We start from the raw sequence: 12,088 nt of genomic DNA on the forward strand, positions 1-12,088 counted from the left end.
AAGTGTAGATAGTGTAAAAAAGGGGGATTTTAAAGTAAAATATAACAAGTAACCAAACATGAATGCTTGCGTTTGTAAACAATAGAAGGCAAACACTAGGACTGTGTTCCCCCTAGGTTTTCAACTCCATAAGATTCTCTTGTTTGATCTACCTAACCCACTGCTCTATGTATAAAGTTGACAAGCTATGTATTATCAAACATCTTGTGAACGTGTTGATAAATCTCACCCTTTACCTTTTGAGTCTCAGGGTGTCTCCTTGTTGTCCCTTGCTATAACCTCAGTACAACTCTCACCTTTTGAGTATCCAGTTGATTAGATGAGATTTGATAGCCTCAAATCACTGTAGTAACCTCTTTTTCCCAATCTCAAACTCCCTTGTAAGGACGTTCCCAAATATAGGTGATTCCTAAGCTTTTGCAGTAACTTTGGGATACGATTTCTATAAAGAAGATTTCAATACACATAGTCTATAATAGAATAGATGAATCTCCCATTTCCCTTACATAGTTAATCTATCAGGGTTCCCACAACCCTAGTCAAGAAAATTAGCCGCTCATGTTTACGTAATAATCCATGAAAATCAATAAAGAAGACATGTAATTAATTGAACAATAATGAAATAAAATTCAAAATGTTCACATGAATACGAAACCAAAAACTCAAGAACAATTGTATCAATGATCAAAGTATGTGAAAGTATCCAAAATATTGTAAAAAATCCGTAACATAATAAAGGAATAACCCTGGGGTATTTATAGTATCTCCAAATAACAAAGGAATCCTTATGAAAATAGACAGGAAAAATTAAGTCGACCAAGGTCACCTCTCGGGAAACTTGTCATTAGGTCTCCTTACGACTCACTGCCTGCTACCGTAGCTCCCTTTTGTCTTCAGTGGTTAAGACTCCTATAGTCATATTATGAGTTATATTCCGCTAATCGTAGTTACTCTAGTAAATTTTCATCTTTAGGGAACTTAATCCTGTAGTCTTTACGACTCCTTACCATGAGTCATAGTCAGGCATTACGACTCTTGGTCTTCACTCGTAGGCATTGGAGCATCAATATTCAATAATTCAAACACTGGTCAAAGTATGACTTCCCACTATGAGTCGTAGTCTATCCTTCCAACTCGTAGTCTTTCTTTACTTAATTCCTCAGCTTATCTTTAGCCACTGTTATCAATACGATTTGGGCTATGAGTTGTAAGGTGACTTAACGACTCATAGCCTAACCAGTACTTCACCTTTTGAGAATCTTTTCTTTTATTATTCAGTCTAATCCACTTACTACCTAATTTCCCATGCAAAACACATAAAATGCACATTATATCCCATAAAACAACCTTAGTCAATGCATAATTTCACCATTTTAAGCATCGAATGAGCCATGTTTCCATGGATGTTTCCACAACACATCAATGATAAATATGTCTTTATTCATAAGTATAAAACCAAGAGACAAATATTCATGGTATATGTGGTATATAATGGTTTAGGGGTAGAAGATACATAAGAATGTTCTACTCAAGAAGATAGAACTGAACCAGATAAATTAATAACTATATCCTTGCAAGCATTTACTAGTGTGATAGGTTATCAAACCTTAAGGGTAACTGGATATCATGAAAAAGGACCTTTGTAGATATTGATTAAAACTGTTAGCATGCACAATTTTACTAATCAAGATGCTATTGAGAGCTTAGGCTGTAGAACTACTCCCATAATGACACAATCAACCAGTGTTGCCGATGAAAGAAAGGTATAAACAACTTTAAGAATTAGCATTGGTTGTCACAGGGCATTTGTCTCAGTCCTTTTAATTGTTACAATTAGGTAATATGGAAATTGTACTAGGGGTATAATGGTTGAGTAATCTTGGAAGAATACTATTTTATTTCCAGAATAGAACTGTAGAGTTCAGATATAAGGGAAAAAGACATGTACTCAGAGGGGCAAGCACTACATTAAAGGCTGTTGGTGTTAAATTGTTGAACAATATTGTTGCTACTGAATCTTTTGTTTATATGATGACCTTCTTAGTAGGATCAAAATATAATTTTTAGTGTTATAATTTTTAAGATACTTAAGGTAACTCTATCATTCCTGAATTGTCTTCCCTACTAGAAGGATATATTAGCATTTTGGAGGCTCCTACAATACTACCACCATACAGAGGATGTTTTTATCATAGTATTCCCCTAATTGAAAATACTAATCCGGTGAACAAAAGACCATATAGAGATCTAGGATTTTAGAAGGATAAAATTGAAAAACTGATTCAAGAGATGGTGGATCAGAGAGTTATACAACTAAGCAATAGTCCATATGCATCACCTATTGTATTTGTCGGCAAGAAGGATGGTAGTTAGAGGCTATATGTTGACTACAGAGAATTAAATCAATTAACTATCAAGGTCAAGTTCCTTATTCCTATTATAGAGGATCTTTTGGATGAGTTGGGAGGTGTTATAGTTTTCTCTAAGATTGATCTTATAGCTGGATACCACCAGTTGAGAATGTATAAGAAGGACATCTTTAAAACTGCATTTAGAAATTATAAAGGACACTATGAGTTTTTGGTCATGCCCTTTGGGCTGACTAATGCTCCATATTTATTTCAAGGCCTCATGAACTTAGTTGTCAAACCATTATTGAGAAAGTCTGTGCTAGTTTTTTTTATGATATTCTAATTTACAACAAATGTATGAAAGATAACATTGAGCATGTTAAGGTAATATTTGATCTAATGCAACAAATTCTAGTAATATTCAAGGATATATAAGTGTGCATTTAGAATACCTAAAGTTTATTTAATTAGTGCAAAAAGGGTAAGCACTGATCCTTAAAAAATTCAAGCAGTAGAACCATGTCTTGTGCCTGCTAATCTTAAGTAGTTGAGAGGTTTTTCAGGATCAGCAAACTATTATAGAAGGTTCATTCAGAGTTTTAGTTTTATTTGTAAACTATTACATGAGTTTCTCAGAAAGGATAATTTTAAATAGTCTAAGGATGCTACAATTGTATTTGAGAAATTGATGTTAACATTCATTACTGCACCTGTGTTAACCATGCTTGACTACCCTAAATTTTTTGTGGTTAAAACTTATGCTTGTGGTAAAGGTACAGGGTCTTGTATTGATGAAACAAGGTTATCCTATTTCCTACATCAATAAAGCTTTAGCCCTAAAGCAACAGGTTATGTCTTTGTATGATAGGGAGATGTTAGCTCTTATTTTTTCTATCACTAAATGGTCTCATGATTTATTAGATAAATCTTTTACACTCATAACTGACCAGATAGCCTTGAAACACTTGGTTAAGCAGAACATTCATATAGACTTTTAGGTAGTTGGTATTTAAAAATTGATGGAATTTATTATATCATTGAATATAAGAAAATGGTGGATAATAAAATAGCTATTTTTTACAAACATCCAGATGGTGAGATACTAGATATTTCCTTGTTGAATCTAAAGATTCTCATTATGATCAGATCAAGAGTTATTGGAGTGGTGATCCTATCTTATAGACATTAGTCACTAAACTACAAACTCAACCTTTTAGGTCTTACACTTGGTGCAATGACCAACTCATATGGTAGAAAAGATTGGTAGTAGGTGTAGATGAGCAATTGAGAAGGCATATCATTGAATTATTGTATTCTTCTACTAAAGGGGGTCACTCAAGCATGGATGCAACCATCAAAAGACTGTAGTCACTGTTCCATTAAAAATCTTTTATACATGATGTTAGGAAATTTATTAGCAATTGTGATGTGTGTCAAAGACTGTAACACCCAGAATTTTTTGAGATAGAAATAAAAATGTCATTTATACGTGTGAAAACTCTAATCCTATGATTTATATTTGAATATATATTTCATGATCATTATCCTAGTGTGTAAAGTTCTATCAAGGTGAAGAATTGCTTAGAGTAAAGTTGAGCTAAGAGCCTTTGATTCAGCTAAATCTTGGCATTTGATTCTACAAGGGTCAAATTTAAATGTTTATATCTTTTTAAATATGTGTAATTTTGCATCTCAAGGCCTACCAAGTTGTATATATTTGAGTTATCTTTCCAACGATATCAATTTTTCCTTATTTGATAGCCGAGCAAAAAGTTATGATAATGCTAAGGTCATATGTCTCATGGCAATCGGAAATAGCCACTGGATGAGGTGTGCTATTGGCATGTGCCACACAACCTCAGGTGTGCAATTGGCATGCGTCGCCCAGCAATAGCATAGTGCCAAAAATTGCTTCATTTTGACTTAGTTTAAGGGCGTTAAGGTTTTTTTACACCCTAACTCATTTCTAATCATTCTTAAAAGATTTAAGGGGTCTTAAATCATAATATTTACACTCACTTAACCATAAACATTCAGTATACAATTCAAAACCCTTCATTTCATTCCAAGAACAAAATTCAACTTTTCTCTCAAAGAACTCAAGGATTCAAGTTTTAATCTCGAACCTTTCTTTAGGAATTTATCTAATTAAGGTATGTGGGATTTATGAAAAAGGAAACTCTTTCATCATTGTTCCCAAAACTTATTTTAAAGTTGAATTTACAGAAATTTCAATTAGGGTTCATACCCAACCTTCATATTCTTGAGTTATACTATTATCGTATGATTCAAAAAGTAATTTGCACAAGGAATATCCCTTTTATACATGTTTTGAATTACATTATTACTACTATGAGATGATTTTAATATCTTGGCCTAAGGTTTGTTAAATTGATGAAGTATATCTATGTATGTTTTTATAAGCATGATATTGTATTATAAGTTATATGAAAGAAAGCATGAGATTTAATACTTAAGTTTAAGGACTAAGTTTACAAGAAGAATTTGAATCTTTTGATTCCAATATAAGGCTTAAAATCCACAATCATTTATTATCCTCCTAGTTTAAAGAAAATATTGATATTTTGATCTTAAGATGAGATATGGAATCCATATTTGTTCATCCTGATTATGATTTAAAGAAAGCCAAGCATAACTAGTTTTTATTCTACAAACCCTTATGCTATTTTTAGGTGAATTTCCTAAAGTATGAGCATGTGTCCAAGTTCATATTACCTAAAACTACGTGCCATCATAGGTTCAATTTGAAATATGGGTTAAGTATAATAATCACTTAAGCTAATATTCTATTCCAATGGCAAGGGTAGAACAGCTCTCCCCAACATGGTTAAGATGTTGGACTCCATGATAGCTCACATGGTTTATGTCGGTAAGAAGAACCTACCTAAGAAAGTATAAAAGTAAAGTTTTTATAAACTAAGTGTTATGGCTCACAAAGTTTATTCGTATGCTTTATTACTCATATATATAATTTTGTGGTCTTTGTTTTATTCAAGATCAAGGCGAGTCATTTACACTTAGCAGGCATCATTTGAAAGTTTATATGAATATATTATTTTATTATTTTACTTATTCATTCACCCTCACATACTCAGTATATTCAAGAATTACTGACTCACATATATGTTTATGTGCTACATTATCTCATAATGTGGGTACCAATTATAGCCCACACATTATAATCAGACAGTTTGTAGCTTGCAGTTAGTAGATGATGAGTTCTTTTGATTCGAGGACTTGAGTCAACTATAGTTTCAGTATCATTATTTAATTTAGTCGTATTGATTTGTAATTGCTGGGGTCATGTCCTAGCTACCTATAGTCAGTATTAGTAGAGGCTTCATAAACAGTCATTAGAGTTGATGTATTTGATTTTTGTTTTGTTTTGTATAACCAGAGTTGTAATTATTTTAAATAGTTTTGTTTTGAACATGTTCAACTAAATAAATCTCTTCTGCTTTTCTCTTTTAGATTAATGTAGCATATTTAGTTGCTCATGATTTATGCAAGTATCATGAGTTATCTTAGGATCACTTGTGGTTCTAAGCATCCTGTGACATCCATAGATAGTCTCGGGGCATTACAAACTTGGTCTCAGAGAACAAAGTTTAAGTGTCCTAGGGTGTCTATGAAGTCATGTCTAGTAGAGTCTTTCAAAACGGTAAGGAGATATTTTTACTTTTCTTCGAGAGTCTATAGGGCATTTAAGAAATGTTCCCTTATTTCATGTCTTAGATCGTGCAGTATGAGTTTTCTCTAAGGAACTTATGCAAATTCTTATGCTACTCCATTCATGCCAACTCTGCCTTATTTTTGAGTCAACAGAAATAGCGAAGCTTAAATCTTTATAGATAGAGTTTACTCTGACAGTCCTCGCAGATAGTTATGGGTTGCATGTAGGCTAAAAAAGGATCCCATTAGTGCTTTTATGTCTTCAAGTTTGAAAGATATCATTTATGTTTATGAAAATTGTGCACTAAGCCAAAGTTATATATGTCCTCAAATTTGTTCTCAGAATCATATGACATCATATCATCTAGAGTTAAAAGCATGGACCTAGAAGTTTAATAGTAGTAAAGTGGGGATAGGGTTTATCTAGATTTAGTAGATTTTATATCCATGGGGATAGTTGTATGAAAGGTGAACCAGTTGGCTTGAAATATTATATGCAAGAATTTAAGTTTATTGGTTCAAAATTAAGTATGATGATGTGTGTATGATCTAGAGGTTTATTTCTAAAGTTTTTACATTTTGTGTTCTTAGGTAGTACCTTCAAGTTGCTAAGTGTGAATGAGGCTAGTTATGTAGTATATTATATTCTTTACAGCTAAGTTATGGGATATAGTTTGTTAATATTAGGTATGTTGGTGTAATGGTAATTCTCATGGATTAGGGAAAAGTATAAGTTTAGAGATGTGATATTAGTAGGCTATGAAGGAAAAGAGGCAGATTATGTGTTTAGAAAGGCAAGTATGTGGTCAAGAAGGGTGTAGGTATGTGATGATTATTGAAGCTAAAGAAAGTTAAGGATAGTATTTATTCAGGGAGAATTAAAGAATGAAGTTAGTATAGTTCATTACAAGTTTGGGAATATCTATGTTAAATGTTAGAATCTAAGTTTGAAACTATGATGATTGAGCTAATAAAAAGAAAAATTGAAATTCTAGATGGTATGAACTCAGGGTATGGTGGTACTCCTGAAGATTATAAGTTAGTAAGTGTTTAAGTATTTGTATGATGACTATTGGGGCTATAGAAAGTTAAGAGTTATATCTCAAAAGGAAGTATTAACAATGGGTTTTATGCTTTCAGGTGTAGTCTTTTAGGGTGAGTTTATTATTTATGTGTATTGTGATATCTTTAACTATAGAGTAAAGTTGTTGTAGTTTAGTTAGAGTTCATTTAGTAGTCCACAAACTAAGAATGATAGCTTAAATCTAAGGGGGAGATGATAGAATAAGGAACCAAGTCAGGCTCTCACATTCTAGTAGTGATGCCAGTGTATTGTAGAACATCAGTAGGGGAGAAAGGTGCCTAATCCATTCTTATCCCGGTATAGTTTTTGTTCTTCAGTCATCACGGCATCTACTCAAGCCTTGCATGTTAGCTTTATGATTATAGATCATATTTATGTAATTTCCATCAAATCATGTACGCTCCCAGTTCCTAGTATGAGGAGTTCCAGTTCGCTTCGAAGTACAAATTATATTTCATGAATTTATGAACTCTAAACTTAGGTCATGCAGCTCATGACTCATGTTCTCATTCTTTACAATATGTTCAGTTTTAGGTACTTATGTTACACTTTTAATGATCAGCTAAATTCAAATTATGTCATGTATATCCTTAGTTTAGATCTCTTTAATGAATCCATGTCGTGGATACTCTATTCCTCAGACTTAGTTAAGTGTCCAAGTTATGTATAGTATCCTTTCATGCTTTAGGTTCTCATGTTCTAACTTTTCATTGATCTCTTTTTATAAATTGATAGTGGTGATGAACAATTATTTAGATGGAAGAAAGTAAATATTTCTTGTTGGGTAGATATTATTTTATGCTAGATTTATCTAAGGCTATAAGTTTGAAGGAATATTGAGTTATGAATTTTGATATGTGCCATGGTTAGTTGAAATTTCATGTTTGTTTTCTTAGGGATAGTGCGTGGAAGTTGTTATTTAAAAAGGCATTAGAGAATATGGAAAATATACTTTGATGGGTTGTTTACCTAGAAGCTTATATGTGGTTATAATTGTAGGCTTGAACGTCATGTTGGTATATAAGTGGATGGGTGTATTGTGTGCTAGTGAATTCCTATTAAGAGGTTGAATTTAGTTGTTGAAATGGTAAGAAGAATTATTCTTGAGATGAGAGTTGTAAAACACGCATGGGGTATAGAATTCATGGATTAGACTATTATTATGGTGTTATATATAGTACTTTGTGATTTTGGGTTAGGCTTGAACATGGTGAGGGTATGTAGTTTAACTCAGACATTGGCCAAAGTAGTTATATGTACACATGTAAGTATGTGAGAAGCATGGCTAAGCTTAAAGTGGGAAGTTGCATTGGCTAAGACCTAGTAATTCTATCCTAGTTTATGTTTCCTAGGTCTATGTTCCAGTTACTAAAGTTGTAGCCAGATTGAGATTCCTTGTTAAGATATCTCACTCAGATCATGCCCAAGATTCTTTGCTCCCTAATATTATTAGAACTTCTTAGAAAGAGTGTTGAAGAAATACTCCAGTTCAGTATAAGCTTTCAGTATAATTTAGTTTGTATAGCCAACAATTCAGTTTAGCAGTCAAACAGATAAGCTCCTATGGTTTTCTTGCTTTACATCTAGTCTTACAATCCAAAATTTCATGAATATGGATAGTCCATATGGTAATTCATTCACGTCCATTCAAATTTCAAATCAGTTCATTTCATGCATCATGTTTCAAATTCACCTATTTAGTCATGGCTCAATTCATAAGTGTTTAGTGAATGATCTTAGTTTTCCAAGTATCCCAGCTCAGACAAAGTAATACCCCCTTATACGACCTTAGTCTCGTTGTCTTAGGATTGTGCTTACCTAATGTACTTACTATAAATGTTTTATTGAGAGAGAATCCATAATGAGAAGTTACATACCTTATTCCATCCTTAGTAACTCTTGGAATTCTATTGCATCAGTTATCACTTTGCAATTCTATATGTAAGATCATATCATGAACATTTCAAGTGAGTTCTAAACTCTCAACATGAATCAGCTCCTTAGAGTTAATAAAGTCAATTCAACTTAAAAATCAGTTTCATGATAGAAGTTTCAATGATTTACCTCAATACATCCTTCATTACAAGACATGTCATGTGAACCTTATTCCATACTTCTAAAGTTTCAACAAGTTCCTACCCCGAGGACGAATAATTCCAAGTGGGATATAATGTAACACCCTATATTATTTTAGATAGAAATCGAACCATCGTCCCTATGTGTGAAAACTCTAATACCATGATTTATATTTGAATAAATATGTCATGATCATTATCCTAGTGTGTAAAGTGATATCAAGGTGAAAGATGTTCATAGGAATTGCGTAGAGAAAAGTCGAGCTAAGAGCCTTTGATTCGGCCAAATCTTGGTATTTGATTCTATAAGGATCAGATTTTAATGTGTATAAATTTTTACATATGTGGATTTTTTCATTTCAAGACCCACTAAGTTGTAGATAATTGAATTAGCTTTCCAACGATACCAATTTAGACTTAATCAAATACCCGAGAAAAAAGTTATGACCTTGCTAAGGTCGTGTGTCACATGTCAATTGCAAGTAGCCACTGGATGAGGTGTGCTATTGGCACGCACAGCACAACCTCAGGTTTGTGATTGGCGTGCGTCGCCTAGAAATAGCATAGTGCCAAAAATTGCTCCATTTTGACTTAGTTTAAGGGCGTTGAGGTCTTTTCACACCCCTAACTCATTTCTAATAATTCTTAAATGATTTAAGGGGTCTTAAATCACGATATTTCCATTAGATTAAACCTAAACATTTAGTATGAAATTCAACCCTTCCCCTCTTTCCAAGAATGAAATTCAACCTTTTTCTCCAAGAACTTAAGGATTCAAGTTTCAATCTCAAAGCTTTCTTCAAAAATTCATCTGATTAAGAAATGTGGGATTTATGAACAAGGATGCTCTTTAATCCTTGTTCCCAAAACTTGTTTTAAAGTTGAATTTACATAAATTGCAATTAAGGTTTATACCCAACCTTCATATTCTTGAGTTATAATATTATCATGTGATTCAAAAATTGATTTGCACAAGCAATATCCCTTTTATGCCTGTTATAATTACATTATTACTAATATGAAATGATTCCAATATCTTGGTTTGAATTTTGTTAAATTGATGAAGTGTTTATATGTAAGTTTTTTTAAGCATGATATTGTATTAAAAGTTATATGAAAGAAAGCATGAGATTTAAGGCTTAAGTTTAAGCACTAAGTTTTTAATTACAAGATAAGGCTTGAAATCCATAATCATTTATTATCATCATGGTTTAAAGTAAAGATTGATCTTTTGATCTTAACATAAGATATGGAATCCATATTTGTTCATCCTGATTATAATTTAAAGTAAGAGAAGCGTAATTAGTTTTCATTCTATAAACCCTTATGCTATTTTTAGGTGGATTTCCTAAAGTATTAGCATATAAGTAATATGGGAGTAGTATTTAGCGGCGAGTTGGGTATGATTTTGAGGTCACATGTCCTAGAACTACGTACCACCATAGGTTCAAGTCCCAATATAGATTATGTATAGTGATCACTTAAGTTAAGGTTCTATTCTTATGGAAAGGGTAGAAAAACTCTCCCCAAGGGTAAGGCGCTGGACTCCATAATAGCTCACATAGTTTATGTCATTTAGAAGAACCTCCCTAATAAAGTATAATAAGTAAAGATTTTAGAAACTAAGCGTTATGGCTCACAAAGTTTATCCTTATACTTAATTATTCATATTTATGATTTTGCAGTCTTTGTTTTATTTAAGCTTAAAGTGAGTCATTTACACTTAGCATGCATTATTTGAAAGTTTATATGAATATTTAATTATAGTTTTACTTATGCATTCACACCCATGTACTCAGTACATTCCAAAAGTACTGACCCACATATATGTCTATGTGCTACATTGTCTCATAATGTAGGTATCAATTGTAGCCCATATATCATAATCAGACTGTTTGCAGCTTCCAGTTCGCAGATGATTAGTTCTTTTGATTTGAGAACTCGAGTCAACTATAGTTTTAGTATCATTATTTTATCCGATCGTATTGATTTAGGATGGCTAGGGGTTATGTCCTGGCTACCTATAGTCAGTATTAGTAGAGGCTTCATAGACAATCAATAGAGTTGATGTGTTTGATTTCAATTTTTTTTGTAATACTAGAGTTGTAATAATTTTAAATAGTTTTGTTTTGAACATGTTCAACTAAATAAATCTCTTCCACTTATCTCTTTTAGATTTATGTAACATATTTAGTTACTCATGAGATATGTACGTATCATGGGTTAACTTAGAATCACCTTTGGTTTTGAGAACCATGTGACGTTTAGGGGGTGGTCTTGGGGCATTACAAAGATAGAAATATGATGTTGCTGCATATTCTGGACTACTACAACCCTTGCCTATTCTTGATGGTATATGGACTGATGTGTGTTTACATTTCATTGAAGGCTCTTCTAAATCTAATGGTAAGGATTTCAACTTGGTAGTTGTTGATAGGTTGAGAAAATATAGTCATTTCTTGAGCCTGCAACATCCATACACTGCTCAGACAAAAGCTCAATCATTCTTGGACCATGTCTTTAAATTGCATGGAATGCCTTCTACATTGCTAAGTGATAGAGATCCTTAGTAATTTTTGGCAAGATCTATTTACATTACAAAGTGTTCAACTCCAGAGGAGTACAACATATCACCCTCAAATTGATGGTCAAAATTAAGGTAGTTAATAGAACTCTTGAGACTTATTTGAGATTCTTCTATTCATAAACCTAAGAAGTGGTCCAATTATCTTCCCCTAGATGACCTATAATTCTACTATTAAATGTACTTCATATGAGGTATTATATGGGCAAAAAACCTCATGTACACCTTCTCTACTTGGCTGGTGAGTCTTTTTCTAAAATGGTGTATAGATTATTATCTACAAGGGAGGATATTATTGCAC

This window comes from Capsicum annuum, chromosome 9 (assembly GCF_002878395.1).
Source record: "Capsicum annuum cultivar UCD-10X-F1 chromosome 9, UCD10Xv1.1, whole genome shotgun sequence".
NCBI classification, from domain to species: domain Eukaryota; kingdom Viridiplantae; phylum Streptophyta; class Magnoliopsida; order Solanales; family Solanaceae; genus Capsicum; species Capsicum annuum.